Genomic DNA, 15,330 nt, shown 5'->3' on the forward strand with positions numbered 1-15,330 from the left:
GAGAATCTCATTCAAGAAACTGAAACTTTTAATGCTTTATATAACAATGATTCCCAATTTTGTTACAGTTGAAAAGCCATTGAATCACTAGTCAATTCCTTATTCCACATTCTAGAACTGTAAGACACATTATTGGAGTTCCCTTTACCAATGTAATCTTAGACTTCCCTGCTGTTCTATTGAGCCCCCAATAGTCTGGCCTCCTTTCAGACTTCCCCCTTAGTTGGACCCTGGTTAGGTCACCTTCTCCCTTTGAATACAATTTTAACCCTATGATATCACCATTACAAAGCTCAAAAATTGTCATCTGCCAGAAATCCCAGGAAGACAGTTTTTCTTTTGAATTATGTAGTACTTGTATATATACACCTACTTCAAGAGAGCTCAGATGTATTCATGTATTACCTTGTAGGTATATAGATAAAAAAAGAACGTATAATAGCTGTAAGTGCAACTGTTTTAAGATTACCAACTGTTCAACTGGATTTGTATTCATGTTTGTAGAGAAGCTTCTTGTTTTAATTCAGCTTTGCTTAGATAATGATTTACTGCTGCTGAAATTTATGCATTTTAACTGTACAGTTTGATGCTTTGAAAAATGTAGTGTCATACCCACCACTACAATGAAAACATTAGACATTTCCTTGGCTCCCAAATTTTTCCTGCCTTTTTGCAGACAATTGCCTTCCCTAATCCTAATTACCAATAAATAGGCTTTCTGTCACTACAGTTTTGTCCTTTCCAGAACTTCATATAATAGAATCATACAATACATAGCCTTTTATTTCTAGTCTCTTTCACTGAGCATTATTTTTCTAGTTCATCCATGTTGCTCCATTTATCAGTAGTTTACTCAGTTTTATTACTAAGCCAATTACATGCATATGGTTACATTACAACATAATCATAAACTTTCTAGTTTTGGCTATTACGAATAAAGCTGCTATGAAGATTCATGTGATAGTCGGCACATAGTTTCTTTTGAATAAACATGTAAATATGGTAGTAGGAGTCCAACTTCTGGGTTGTGTGATAAGAGTTTACAAACTTTACAAAAACTGTGAACTGAGAGCTCCAGCTACACTACAATCTTGCTAAAACTTGATACCATGAGTTTAATTTTAGCCATTCCAGTGGTGGTATAATAATATCTCATTGTGGTTTTATTTTGTATCATTTGTCATTGATATATCTTCTTTGATAAAGTGTTCAAACATTTTCCCCCATTTTAAAACAAATCAAGTTGTTGTCCTGTTTTTATTGAGTTATAAGAGTCCCTTAAATATTCTGGACACAAGCCTTTTATTAGATATAGATCTTATAGTTTTCTCCCCCAGTGTGGGAACTGCCTCTTTATTTTCTTAACACCTACTTATTCAGCCACACAGCCGAAAATCTTTGTTAGGTCTTCAGTTTTCACCACAGACTATGGCCTTGCATAAGATAGACCTTTAAAAACTTTGTGGAGAAATAGAGTAAATAAGTTTATGTTTCTATAAAGAGATTTTGAAATCATGCAGTTTTTTCACAACGGAAATTTTCCATGAACTTCTTGAAGACCACTTTTATATATAATTTCAAACATTTCTGTACCAAAAATAACTCACACTAAATTCCATTTTCCATTAACTTTCAAAAAACCCTGTTTTATGACTTAATTTTTTATCTTTGCCTTTCTTTTCAAAGATAACCTTAATTCTAACATTTTACATCTTTATAAAGCGCTCTAGATTATTTTTAGAAGATGAAGAATAAATAGAAATTTTAAAATGAAAAGAACTAGGGGCCGGCATGGTTGCACAGTAGGTTAATCCTCCACCTGCAGTGCCAGCATCCCATATGGGCACCAGGTTCTAGTCCCAGTTGCTCCTCTTCCAGTCCAGCTCTCTGCTGTGGCCCAGGAGGGCAGTGGAGGATGGCCCAAGTGTTTGGGCCCCTGCACCCGCATGGGAGACCAGGAGGAAGCACCTGGCTTCTGGCTTTGGATTGGCGCAGCACTGGCCGTAGCGGCTATTTGGGAAGTGAACCAGCGGATGAAGGACCCTTCTCTCTGTCTCTCTCTCTCTGTCTGTAACTCTACCTCTCAAATAAACAAAATATATTTAAAAAAAAGAAAAAGAAAAAAAGAAAAAAAATGGAAATTAGAAGTCAACAATTTCAGTGGAGTATAGTTAAAAAAATTATATTCATTATTCAAATGTATATCCTGGATTTCCTGTCTACAACTTAAAGGTTTCTTTTTTTTTTCATTTTATATCATCTAATATGGGAGATTTGTTTGTGACTTGTTGCAAAATGTCTGATATCATTGAACTTAATTTCAGTTAGAAATAGTACAATCTTGATTTTGAAATCTTTGGTAAATTAATGAGCTAATTTTTTTTAAAGCTTTATTCCTCCTGTTTTCTTATCAAACTCTGAAAAGGCATTTCTTGGGGCAGATAGTTAGGCTGCCACTTGAGATACCTGTATCCTATGGTGGAGTGCCTGGGTTTCAGACCTGGCTTTGCTGTCTATTCCACCTTCCTGGTCAAGTGCACCCTGGCAGGCAGCAGGCAATGACTCAAATACTCAGATCCCTGCAACTCACATAAGAAACTCAAATTGAATTCCAGGTTTCCGACTTTGGCCTGGCCCAGACATACTGTTGTGGGCATTTGTGGAGTTGAACTAGTGGATGGTGGACCTCTGACTGTCTCTCTCTGCCTTTCAAATGAATTAAAAATTAATTGATTAAAAAGCTTATTTTTCTCTATAATTTTGTGCAGCATGTTAAGAAGAAATTCCTTGGATCATTTTCCTAGCTTACTAACTCACTTTTTGGTTGTAAGCATTTCCTTTTTTGTCTCTTTAAAAAAAAAGATTTATTTTATTTGAAAGGCAGAGTTACAGAGAAAGGGAGATATAGGGAGGTATCTTCCATCCACTGGTTAGCTCTCCAAATGGCAGAAATTCCATCCAGGTCTCCTACATGGGTGCAGAGGCCAAATATTTGAGCCATCCTCTGCTGCTTTCCCAGGCACATTAGCAGGGAGCCGGATCAAATGGAGCAGCTGGTGCCCATGTAGGATGTGGGCATTACAGACAGCAGTTTAACCTACTGCACCACAACACCAACCCCAGTTGTGAACATTTTCTAAAAATTGTAATTATTTTTAAATTTATTTGAAAGGCAGAGAGACAGAAAGAGATCCTCTACTCCCCACATGGCTGCAATAGCCCAGGCTAGAGCAGGCCAAAGTCAGGAGCCCAGTCAGTCTCCCACATGGGGGGCAAGAATCCAAGCATTACAGCCATCACTTGCTGCCTCCTAGGGGGTATATTAGCAGGAAGCTGGAATTGAAAGTAAGGCCAGAACTCAAACCCAGGTTCTCTGATATGGGATGCAAGCATTCCAAGTGGCATCTTAACCACTGTGTCAAATATCTACCCCCATTCTCAATTCTTAACTCAATTTTATTAGTTTATTTTAAAATTTATGATCAAAAAATTTTTTTTTTTTGGACAGGCAGAGTGGACAGTGAGAGAGAGAGACAGAGAGAAAGGTTTTCCTCTGCCGTTGGTTCACCCTCCAATGGCCGCCGCGGCCGGCGCACCGCGCTGATCTGATGGCAGGAGCCAGGTGCTTCTCCTGGTCTCCCATGGGGTACAGGGCCCAAGCACTTGGGTCATCCTCCTCTGCACTTCCTGGCCACAGCAGAGAGCTGGCCTGGAAGAGGGGCAACCGGGACAGAATCCAGTGCCCCGACCAGGACTAGAACCCGGTGTGCCGGCACCGCAGGGCGGAGGATTAGCCTAGTGAGCCATGGCGCCAGCGATCAATTTTTAATTTCTGGCATATTTTAAAATGGCTTCAGCATTATTTGAAACTTCTGAAGATATTTCACATTTATTCATATATTAAACATTTTTTATGTTCTTTCCTTAATATGCAAGTTGCCATCTGGTATCATTCCCCTTTACCAAACTACATTTAACATATATGTTCTATAGGTATGCTTTTAATAAATTCTTTTATCTGAAACTATTTTTACTCTTTACTCTTAAAAGATATTTTCACAAGATAAATATAGTTTGACAGGGTTTCTTTCTTTCTCCACACTGAATGTATTATCTCACCTTTTACTGACCTTTTACTACTATTTCTGGTGAAAAGTCAAATGCAATGGCAACTGTTTTCTCCTATATCCAATCAATGCATTGTTTCCTCTGCTTTCAGGAATTTTCTCTGTAGTACTTCTTGTAGAAGTTTGACTAAAATGGACTGATGCATGATTTTCTTCCTATTTTTCCTGCTTGAATTCACTTACAAATTTATTTTTATTTTTATTTATTTATTTTTGGACAGGCAGAGTTAGACAATGAGAGTGAGAGAAAGGTCTTCCTTTTCCATTGGTTCACTCCCCAAATGGCCACTACGGCCCGTACTGCGTCGATCCGAAGCCAGGAGCCAGGTGCTTCTCCTGGTCTCCCACGTGGGTGCAGGGCCCAAGCACTTGGGCCATCCTCCACTGCACTCCCTGGCCACAGCAGAGAGCTGGACTGGAAGTGGGGCAACCGGGACAGAATCCGGCGCCCCGACCAGGACTAGAACCCGGTGCGCCAGCGCCGCAGGTGGAGGATTAGCCAAGTGAGCCGCGGCGCCGGCCTCACTTAGAACTTCTTTATTCTGTAATCCAGTAATTTCTATTATTATTTCAACCAATTTTTATGGCTCACTCTCTCTTCTTCTCCAGTTACACTCAATGTTAGACATTTTGATCCCTTCAAATAAATGCAGTTCTTTTTTTCTGGTTTCCAAACTGATTGACTTTCAATCATCTATCTTCGAGTTTACTGACTCTTCAAGCTTCTCATTGCTTAAAGCCCATGTAGTGAGTTTCTTAATTAAAATATTGATCTTTCAGTTCTAGAATTATATAATTATACATATATATTTCTTTAATCGGATTTCCTATTTTTTCATCCAGTACAAGTATATTTTCCTTTATATTACTGAGCAAAAATACAGGCTATAACTGTTTAAAATGATGATTCATTAATCTCATATATTTTTCATTTTTAGATAAGTCTCTTATCTGTAGAGTGGATTACATTTTCCTGTTAATTTAGGTTGTAGCTGTATGATACTGTGATTGTTATGCTGAGGCCCAGGATTTTGTTATGTTCTTTAGGAGTATTGGATTATTATTTTTTTAAATATGAAACGCTTGATGAATTTGCATGTCATCCTTGTGCAGGGACCATGCTATTCTTTTCTGTATCATTCTAATTTTAGTATTTGTGCTGCTGAAGTGAGCACTGGATTTTTTTTAAAGATTTATTTTATTTATTTGAAAGACAGAGATACAGAGAGAAGTAGAGATGGAGAGAGACAGGTCTTCCATCTGCTGGTTTATTCCGCAAATGGCCACAAGGGTTGAAACTGAGCCGATCTGAAGCCAGGAGCTTCTTCCAGGACTCCCACACAGGTGCAGGATGACTTGGGTTATCCTCTGCTGCTTTCCCAGGCACATTAACAGGAAGATGGATTGGAAGTGGAGCAGCTGGAATTCTAACTGGTACCCACATGGGATGTCAGCACTGCAGGCTGGGGTTTTAACCTGCTGTGCCACAGCACCAGCCCCAGAAGTACCGGATTTAAAAAAAAAAAAAATTGAGCGGGGCTGAGGAGAGAGACAGAGCACATACATGCATACTCCCATCTACTTGTTCACTCCCCCAAATGCCTGCAATGGCCAGGGCTGAAGCTGGGAACAATCCAGGTCTCCTATTTGGGTGGCAGCTACCCCATTAATTGAACTATCATCACTTCCTCCCAGGGTCTGCATCATCAGGAAGCTGGAGTGAGGAGCTGCAGCTATGAATCAAAACTGGGTACTCCAAGGGGATGCAGGTGTTTTAACAACTAGACTACATGCTTGCCCCTGATTTTTTTTAAGCATTCAATTAATCTAGATGGCATTAAAATTCTAATTCTGTCTTGAGTGACAGTTTGAATCTGTTTAGTTCCATTATCCTTAGGTGAGCTGCTTTGATTCTGATATCATTTATCTGTGGTTAAGCCTCAGATGGAAATTTGTATAGAATTTATTTTTATGTTTTGGTGCTTACCCTCTCTGGTCCTGTTTTTTGTTTTGTTTTTTTTTTTTGTTTGTTTGTTTTGTTTTTGTTTTTTTGACAGGCAGAGTGGACAGTGAGAGAGAGAGACAGAGAGAAAGGTCTTCCTTTGCCGTTGGTTCACTCTCCAATGGCTGCCGCGGCCGGCGCACCGTGCTGATCCGATGGTAGGAGCCAGGTGCTTCTCCTGGTCTCCCATGGGGTGCAGGACCCAAGGACTTGGGCCATCCTCCACTGCATTTCCTGGCCACAGCAGAGAGCTGGCCTGGAAGAGGGGCAACCGGGACAGAATCTGGCGCCCCGACCGGGACTAGAACCCGGTGTGCCGGCGCCACAAGGCGGAGGATTAGCCTAGTGAGCCGCGACGCCGGTGGTTCTGTTTTTGAGACTTCCTTACCTTCCAGTGGCTGGTTGTAATGAACTCTATCCTTGGTTCTTAGGTAAGAAAGACTTGCATCTTGTAGTGGAGTCTCAGCCATGCTACACAGAAAAGAGAAGTCTTGCCCTTAAGCTATAATTGTCTTTTTTTTCTTTTTTTAAAGATTCATTTATTTGAAAGGCAGAGTGACAAAAAGGAAGGGTAGGAGGGAGAGCGAGCAAGTGAGCAAGCAAGAGATTTTTTCTTCCTCTGGTTCACTCCCCAAATGGCTACAAAAGACAACTCTGGGCCAGGCCCAATCCAGGAGCCAGGAAGTCCATCCTGACCATGCGGGTTGTGTAGCAGAGGTCCAAGTACTTGGGACATCTTCCACCGAACATTAGCAGGAAGCTGAATGGGAAATGGAGCAGCCAGGATTTGAGCCAGCACTCTGAAATGGAATGTAGGCTCCCAAAGTAGTGGTAGCAAAAAATGCCTGCCCCTGCCATTTTTTTTCCTTTTTAAACTGTAGAGTTTTCTCAGGTGTTATGTCTGCTTTAGGCAATTCTCCAGTACCTTCTCCAGGGAGTTGTTTTTGTATTTTTTTCCTGAAAAAACTTTTGCAGTTCTAAATCAAATGCATATTTTCAGTCTAGATTGTATTAATCTATTTTCCTTTTATAACAAAACAATCTCTTGGTAATTCCCATTAAAACATTGTAAAATGAAAGATTCCAATTTATCTTACTTTGAAAATCCTAAAAGTGTATTATTAGATTGTTAAAAATTGTTAAAATATATTTTTAGCATGTCAAACTTTGATTTTCATGGCAAGATGCTAATATGTTTTCTGTTTAATAAATTATATCTTCCAGTTGGTAATCAGGCATTAGTTTTGGGGGCCAGCACTATAGCTCAGTGGGTTAAGTTGCCACCTGTGAAGACAGCATCTCTTATGAGTGTTGGTTTGAGTCTCAGCTGCTCCACTTAATGATCCAGCTCCCTGCTAATGAGGAAGATGGCCCAAGTACTTGGGTTCTCAATACCTATGTGGGAGACCCAGATAAAGTTCCAGGCTCCTAGTTTTGGCCTGGCCCAGCCCTGGTTGTTGCAGCCATTTGGGGAGTAAACCAGTGGTTGGAAGACCTCTTTCTCTGTCTCTCCCTCTCTCTGCCTCTCAAATAAATAAATAAATCTTAAAAATAAAAACAATTGATACTGTCCAAGAATAAAAGTGCAGAACCAAAGAGTTCAGAAACATAGGCTATTAGATTTATTTAGAAAATAAAGTTAATAAAATAAAATTTCCTAAATAAATTTAGAAAATAAATTTATTTATAATATCAGACTTTAATATATTAAGGAGCAAAGAAGTAAAGATATATCTTCATATATAGAATGCAGTAAAGAATCATAAGGTATTTTCAATTAATTGCTGTTAGGATTTTATTTTTTGATGATCGCACTAGATTCTGTAATACACATTTATAATTAACTCAAGCCCACTTCCAAATAACATTATACTGTATCACAGGTAGTACAAACACCTTACATCAACAAAATAGTCCTAATTCCTCTCTCACATGTGGGTATGACTGTAGGTGCAGACCTGTACATAATCAAATACAACATTCTATTTTGAACAAACTGTTATCTGTGAGATCAATTAAGAGAAAAATGCCTTTATTTTACTTTCACTCATTCTCTGATGCTCTTCATTTCTTTCAGTAGACAGATCATTTTCCTTCTTCTTGAGGAATTTCTTGCAAGGGAAGTTTTCTGGCAACAAACTCCCTGAGTTGTTGTCTGAGAAAGTATTTCTCCTTCAGTTTTGAAGGATAATATCACAGTGTGCAGAATTCTACATTAATTTTTTTTCTCTTAACACTGTTTTGTTTTTGAGAGTCAGAGAGACTGAGAGATTGTGTGTGAGCATGTAAGAGGGAGAGATTGCACTCCCATCTGTTGGTTCACTTCCCAAAGGCCAGCAACAGCTAGGGCTGGGCAAGGTCAAAGTAGGAAGTTGGAAACTCAATCTAGGTCTCCAACGTGGGTATCAGGACCCCAGCCACCCGGTCTAGCGCTGCCTCCTCTTAGATAGCAGGGAGATGGTTCAGGAGTAGAGCAGCTGGGACTTGAACTGGCACTCCTATATGGGATGCCGGTGTCATAAGTGGCAGCTTAACCCACCAGAACGCTGACCCTAGATGTAATTCTTACATTTGCTTCTCTATATATTTTTTCACCTCTGGCCTCCTTCAAGACTTTATTTTGGGCCAGCACTGTGGCATAATAGGCTAAGCCTCTGCCTGTGGTACCGGTATCCCATATGGGTGCCAGTTCATGTCCTGGCTTGTTCCTCTTTAGATCTAGCTCTCTGCTATAGCCTGGGAAAGTAGAAGATGGGGCAGGAGCTTGGGCCTCTGCACCCGTGTGGGAGACAGAAAGAAACTCCTGGCTCCTGGTTTCAGCCTGGCCCAGCTCCTGGGCCACTGCAGCAATTTGAGGGAGTGAACAAGTGGATGGAAGATCCTTCTCTCTGACTCTCCCTCTCTCTCTGTAACTCTACCTGCCAAATAAATATCATCTTTTAAAAAATATTTTATTTTTCTCAAATTGTAATAGGATATGCTAAGGTTTATTTTTTTTTATATTTATCCTGCTTGCTGCTCTGAGGTTCCTGTATTTGTAGTTTGTTTTCTAAGATTATTTAGGAGGAGGCTGGTGCAGTGGTATAGCAGGTAAAGCTGCTGCCTGTGGATCAGCCCAGCTCCAGCGGTTGTGGCCATTTGGGGAGTGAACCAGTGGATGGAAGATCTCTCTCTCTCTGCCTCTGCCTCTCTGTAACTCCACCTTTCAAATAAATAAATCTTAGAAAAAAATTAGGGGACAATTTGGTCATTATTGCTTCAAATACTGCTTCTGTTCCATTTTTTTCCCTTTGGTTTCTGCTATTCCCATTACATATATGTTATACCTTCAATAGTTTTCGCCTCCCAGGTTGTGTATATTCTGGATTTTTTTAAGTCTTTTGTCTCTCTGCTTTTCAGTTTTGGAAATTTCGATGGTTATATCCTCAGAAACTCTTTCCTCAGCCATGTCATCTACTAAGTAGTCTGTCAAAGGCATTCTTCCTGTTTTTGATCATCAGCATTGTTTGCTTCCTTAAAATTTCTATGTATTGACTTACATCTGTTCCTGCATACTGTCTACATTTTCCAATATAGCCTTTAGCATATTACCCATACTTTTAAGAACTCCTAGTCTGATACTTGTGATTCCAACATTCATGCCCTATTTAACTCTGGCTTGGATACTTGTTCAGTTTTTGTTTTTGTTTTTAAGATTTTATTCATTTGTTTGAGTTAGAGTTAAAGACAGTGAGAGGGAGAGACAGAGAGAAAGGCCTTCCTTCCGCTGGTTCACTCTCCAAATGGTTACAATAGCCAGAGCTGGGCAGATCTGAAGCAAGGATCCAGGAGCTTCTTCGAGGTAAGTCTCCCATTTGGGTGCAGGGGCCCAAGCACCTGTGTCATCTTCTACTGCTTTCCCTGGCCATAGCAGAGAGCTGGATCAGAAGAGGAGCAGCCAGGACTAGAACTGGTGCCCATATGCAATGCCATTGCTGCAGGCGGAGGCTTGTTCTACTGAGCCACAGCGACGGCCCCAAGTTGTTGAGTTTCTTCAAATTGTGTTTTGCTTTTCAGTATGTCATGTAATGTTTTGTTGTTGAAAGGCATACATGATATATAGGGGAAAAGGAGTTGTGTTAAAATAGGCCTTTTAATTATGAGAGAGGGAGGGAAAATGAATATGCAATTCCATCTGCAGATTCACTCCCCAAATGCCCACAACTGGGGCCGGCAATTCAATCCAGGTCTCCCATGTGGGTGGCAAGAGCCCAATCACGTTAGCCATCACTGCTGCTTCCCAGGGTTTGCATTAACAGGAAGTTGGAGTCAGGAGTTGAAGGCAGGAAAGACACCCAGGCATTCTGATGAGGAATGTGAACATCTCAACTGCTAGCCCAAACACCCGCCACTAAGTAGGCTGTTAGTAATACAGTGGTAAGATGTGGGGAGAGAAGATAGTGTTCTATGGCCATAAAATTCACAGTCTTTTTGTCAGCCTGTGTCCTGGGATTAAGAGTTTCATTACTGCTTCCTAATCCTCCCACTGGGACAGGGTGACTGGAAGCTGGAGTTGAGTATCTCCCTTTCCCCAGGTAGGTTAGGTTCTGATAAAACCTCAGCAGGTTAGGCTTGGGTAAATATAATAAAAAAAATTTTTTTTAAGTTTTTCCTGACCACAGCCCTAGTTAAGAAAAACAGTGCTCAGCATATTTTAAAATGGTTACTTTTCTCCTCCCTCTGCAGAAAGAGGAGATTTTTTTTTAAAGATTTATTTATTTATTTGAAAGGCAAAGTTCCAGAGAGGCAGAGAGAGGGAGGCCTTCCATCCACTGGTTCACTCCCCAAATGACTGCAATAGCCAGAGCTATGCCGATCCGAAGCCAGGAGCCCAGAACTTCTTCTGGGTGGCCCATGTGGGTACAGGCACCCAAGCACTTGGGCCATCCTCCACTGCTTTCCCAGGCCATAGCAGAGAGCTGGATAGGAAGTGGAGCAGCCAGGACTCTTAAATAGTACCCATATGGGAGGCTGGCACTGCAGTGGCGGCCTCACCTCCCACAGCACCAGGCCCCAGGAGATTTTCTCAGATACTTACTGTGAGGCCCCGCTAGAGTTCTTGTACGTAAAACTCGCACAAGTGGGCTGGGGAAGACTATGACTGAGTCCTGCGGGAGTTTAACTCTCACACTTGTCTATGCTAGCCTCTAGCAATTCATCAGTTACAGTTTGCATTTTGTTCCCCTGGCTCTGGCTCTGAGGAGGGTCTATGTGTTGCTGCTCAGCTAAGTTGTGATCATCTGTGTCCTACTGTTGGGGCACTGGTTTGCCCTGCAATCTCACTTCTCTGGCAGAAGTGAAGAGACATTGGTTTTTAAGTTCGTTTAGTTTTTAATACGATGTTAGCACAGAGTGGAGACCTTTAAGCTCCTTACTTGCTGCCGTCTCTTGCAGGATTTTAGCCTTAAGTTTTGTCTTATGAATAGGGAGGGCACAGAAAGTTTAAGACAATCATTCCTTTATTTTTCATCTGCTGAAGGTTTGAGAATCCACGTTCTAGGAAAAATACAGGCAGCTAGCACTATGAGATAATTGTTTTGATTTACAAATTAAAAAGAAAGAGCACACAATGAGTGCCTCGTGTTTTGATATTCTAGAGGGCAGAAAAGTGGTTTTTTTAATGCTTCCCAAATCATGACCCGAAGATCAAGTTACTTCAAAATTAAGGAATCAAAATTTGGCATTTGTAGCTCCCTACTTTTTTTTTTTTTTAAAGATTTATTTATTTAGTCATTTGAAAGAGTTGCAGAGAGAGAGGGAGAGAGGTCTTCCATCCGATGGTTCACTCCCCAATGGGCCACAACGGCCGGAGCTGTGCCAATCCGAAGCCAGGAGCCAGGAGCTTTTTCGGGTCTCCCCACAGGGGTGGCAGGGACTCAAGCCCTTGGGCCCTCTTCTACTGCTCTCCCAGGCCATAGCAGAGAACTAGATTGGAAGTGGAGCAGCCAGGACTAGAACCGGCGCCCGTACAGGATGCTGGCGCTTCAGGCCAGGGCATTAACCAACCCACTGCGCCACAGCGCCGGACCCAAAGCTCCCTACTTTTTATTTGAAGGAATAGTTTGAAGATTGCTCTAAGGAATCCTAAGATGCATAAATGTGCTGCCAAAGTAATAATTTCTAATTCTCACCTCAAAAGCTAGATTACTCCAAAGTATTTGTTATATCTTTTTAGTATGTTTGAAGAGTTTCATAATGAAAATAAAGAAATAGAACTATGTGGAGTTAAAAGATTTAGTATCTGATGTTTTAAAATAGGCGATGCAAGGCCAGTGTTGCGGCATAGTAGGCTGGGCCTCCACCTGTGGCCCCACTATCCCATATGGGCACTGGTTCAAGTCCTGGCTGCTCCTCTTCCAGACCAGCTCTCTGCTTATGGCTTGGGACAGCAGTGAAAGATGGCCCAAGCACTCACATGGGAGACCTGGAGGCAGCTCCTGACTCCAGATCGGCCTACCTCCAGCCATTAAGGCCAATGGGGGAGTGAACCAGGGGATGAAGGGTATTTCTCTCTGCCTCTCAAATAATCTTTAAAAATAAATAAAATGGGTGATGCCAAAGGGGGTCCTTTGGGTTAGTGCTCCATACTCATTGGACATTTAGAGCTTAGCTTGTGGTTACAAGCTTAGAGAACAAAATGTTGGTTCTTGCATTTACTTAAGAAAGTCAGTCAACTTTCCTTTAGATGAATGGATGAGATTTAACTACAATGAAGAAAAATACTTCAGTATCAGATTTTGTTCTGTGAATAAATGAACATTAAACTATTTTTCTATAGAAATATAAAACTGATGGGGTTTATTCTCACTGCATTGTAATCGGGCTTAAAATTCATCAACTAATGTGGTTCACTTAAAGTGTTGCTCAGGGTTTCCCGTTTAAAAAGGCATAGTTATATACATATGTACAGCAAATGCTATAAAAAATTTTCATTTCTTGAGTGATGTGAACAAAGGTTGCCTTTTGTAAAAAAGCATTGAGATAAAAGTGGGCCCACAACTTGACTTTTGCACCTGTATGCAAAACTCAGGAGAAATATGGTTGGGCCTTCTGCTGAGTTCAATTCCTGTCTACCCAGAATGGCAAATGTTTGGATTTTTAATTCATGCTTGAATTCACTTCCATCAAAGCCAACAATCTCTTGGGGTAGCAAGGAGTTTTTATATTTTTAAAATTCTTATCTAGAGTTTCTTTTCTCAACTGAGAAAAGTTTACACTTGCATATGAATGTATCCTAAAAATATATTGTTCTCATTGGAAAACAAATGTTTCATTCATAGGAATAAAAACTATAGAGGTATCATGAGGCTTTTAAAAATTCACAGGCTACAAACTAGTCATTTCATGTACATGAACTAATGTGATAATTTAAAATGTAAATATGGAAAAATTTCTTTGTACATCTATAATATTTTGTAGACTTTAAAGTCATGCTTTGAAGAATATATATTGATCAGAAAAATGCTCATGCAGTACATTAGGGAAAAAAAGATTATTTAACCATAAAGCTTGGTACCAATTTTGTAAAATAAAAAAAACAGATATGGAAAATGTAATAAAATACACAAAAATAATGAGTTACATTATTTCTGTTACCAAATTTTCCATAGTTTTTAGGTTTTTTTATGATCATGCATTTTCATTTGTCAGGTAAATTTCCTTATATTTACTGTTATGATGGCAATACTACCCCTTTCAGGATTGCTAACACAAGCCACAACCAAACTCAATGAAATTAGTCCCAATGTACTTTTTTTTTTTTTTTTTGACAGTCAGAGTGGATAGTTAGAGAGAGAGACAGAGAGAAAGGTCTTCCTTTGCTGTTGGTTCACCCTCCAATGGCCGCCACGGCCGGTGCGCTATGGCCGGCGCACTGCGCTGATCCAAAGGCAGGAGCCAGGTGCTTCTCCTGGTCTCCCATGGGGTGCAGGGCCCAAGCACTTGGGCCATCCTCCACTGCACTCCTGGGCCACAGCAGAGAGCTGGACTGGAAGAGGGGCAACCAGGACAGAATCCAGCGCCCCGACCAGGACTAGAACCTGGTGTGCCGGCGCCGCTAGGTGGAGGATTAGCCTATTGAGCCGCGGCGCTGGCCCCCCAATGTACTTTCTACTCCATATTCTTTACCTTCAGAGTTTATCACAAGTTAGCAGAAAATACACTGTTCCCCGCTCCTTTCACAAAAATTTATGTCAACCCTTAAATGGATGCTGCGGCCCCTGGGAATTATTTCAACACAAACTGTTTTTTTTTTTTTTTTTAAAGAGCTGGTAATTTTTCCTTTCAGAGTAAATTCTTGCTTTTAAGACTCTCTCTGAGTGGCATGTGGCATAGTGGATAAAGTCAATGCCTACGAGGCTGACATCCCATTTGGGTGCCAGTTTACTCTTGATTGTTCCACTTCCGATCCAGCTGCCTGATAATGACCTGGGAAAAGCAGCGGGAGATGGTCCAAGTGCTTGGGCTCCTGAATACCTGTGAGAGACCTAGATGAAGCCTTTGGCCCCTGGCTTTGGACAGCTGCGGCCATTTGGGGAGTGAACTAGCAGACGGAAGATCTCTCTCTCTTTCTCCCTCTCTCTTGTAGTTGTGACTTGCAATTAAATATATCTTAAAAAACTCTCTGAAATATACCCACACATTTTACCCCTTATAATTTTCTTTGGCCTATGTGAAAATATAGATGTGCTTCTAAGTATCAAGCATTGCTTTGTTATATAAGGTTCTTATATCATTTACATGCCATTATATGTGATGGCGGCAAAAGCTTAGCCAGCAGATTGTTATGCCTCTCTTGATCATAAAGAAATGACTCCTAGTTTCAATGAAGTTGACTAGTCCATACAGAAAAGAAAATTAGGTGATCTACATTTTGATATTATAAATAAAGTATGTAACATTCAAAAAAGACTCTTGAGGTCTTGGGCCATGACTTCTACAAATTTATAATAGGCTCCACATAGTTGGGCCTGTATATATAATAGAAATCTATAAAGTACTTAAGGAATGAACCAAATTTCCAGAAGGCAATTCTGTTTTTCTGAGGTCTAGAAGCATAGTTTAAAATGTTGGTGTTTTAGAAGCCCTTGAAGAGGGTTGTAGGAATGGCTATGCCCTCTTGCCACCCTGTAATTATTTCTCTCCTTTTCTATGTATATCTAC

The 15,330-nt window shown here is 40.6% G+C and overlaps 1 protein-coding gene and 1 non-coding gene across 6 annotated transcripts in view; both read right to left on the minus strand.

Moving 5' to 3' along the window:
- Window positions 1-15,330, minus strand: part of MLF1 (myeloid leukemia factor 1) — a 56,186-nt gene that overhangs the window by 34,628 nt on the left and 6,228 nt on the right. The gene's annotated exons all lie outside the window — the stretch shown is intronic.
- LOC127483044 (U6 spliceosomal RNA) lies at window positions 5,196-5,302 on the minus strand. Its single transcript, XR_007909018.1, has one exon. It is a non-coding gene; the product is annotated as a U6 spliceosomal RNA (small nuclear RNA).

This window comes from Oryctolagus cuniculus, chromosome 4 (genome assembly GCF_051225735.1).
Source record: "Oryctolagus cuniculus isolate XC-2025 breed Fujian yellow rabbit chromosome 4, ASM5122573v1, whole genome shotgun sequence".
Classification (NCBI taxonomy): Eukaryota; Metazoa; Chordata; class Mammalia; order Lagomorpha; family Leporidae; genus Oryctolagus; species Oryctolagus cuniculus.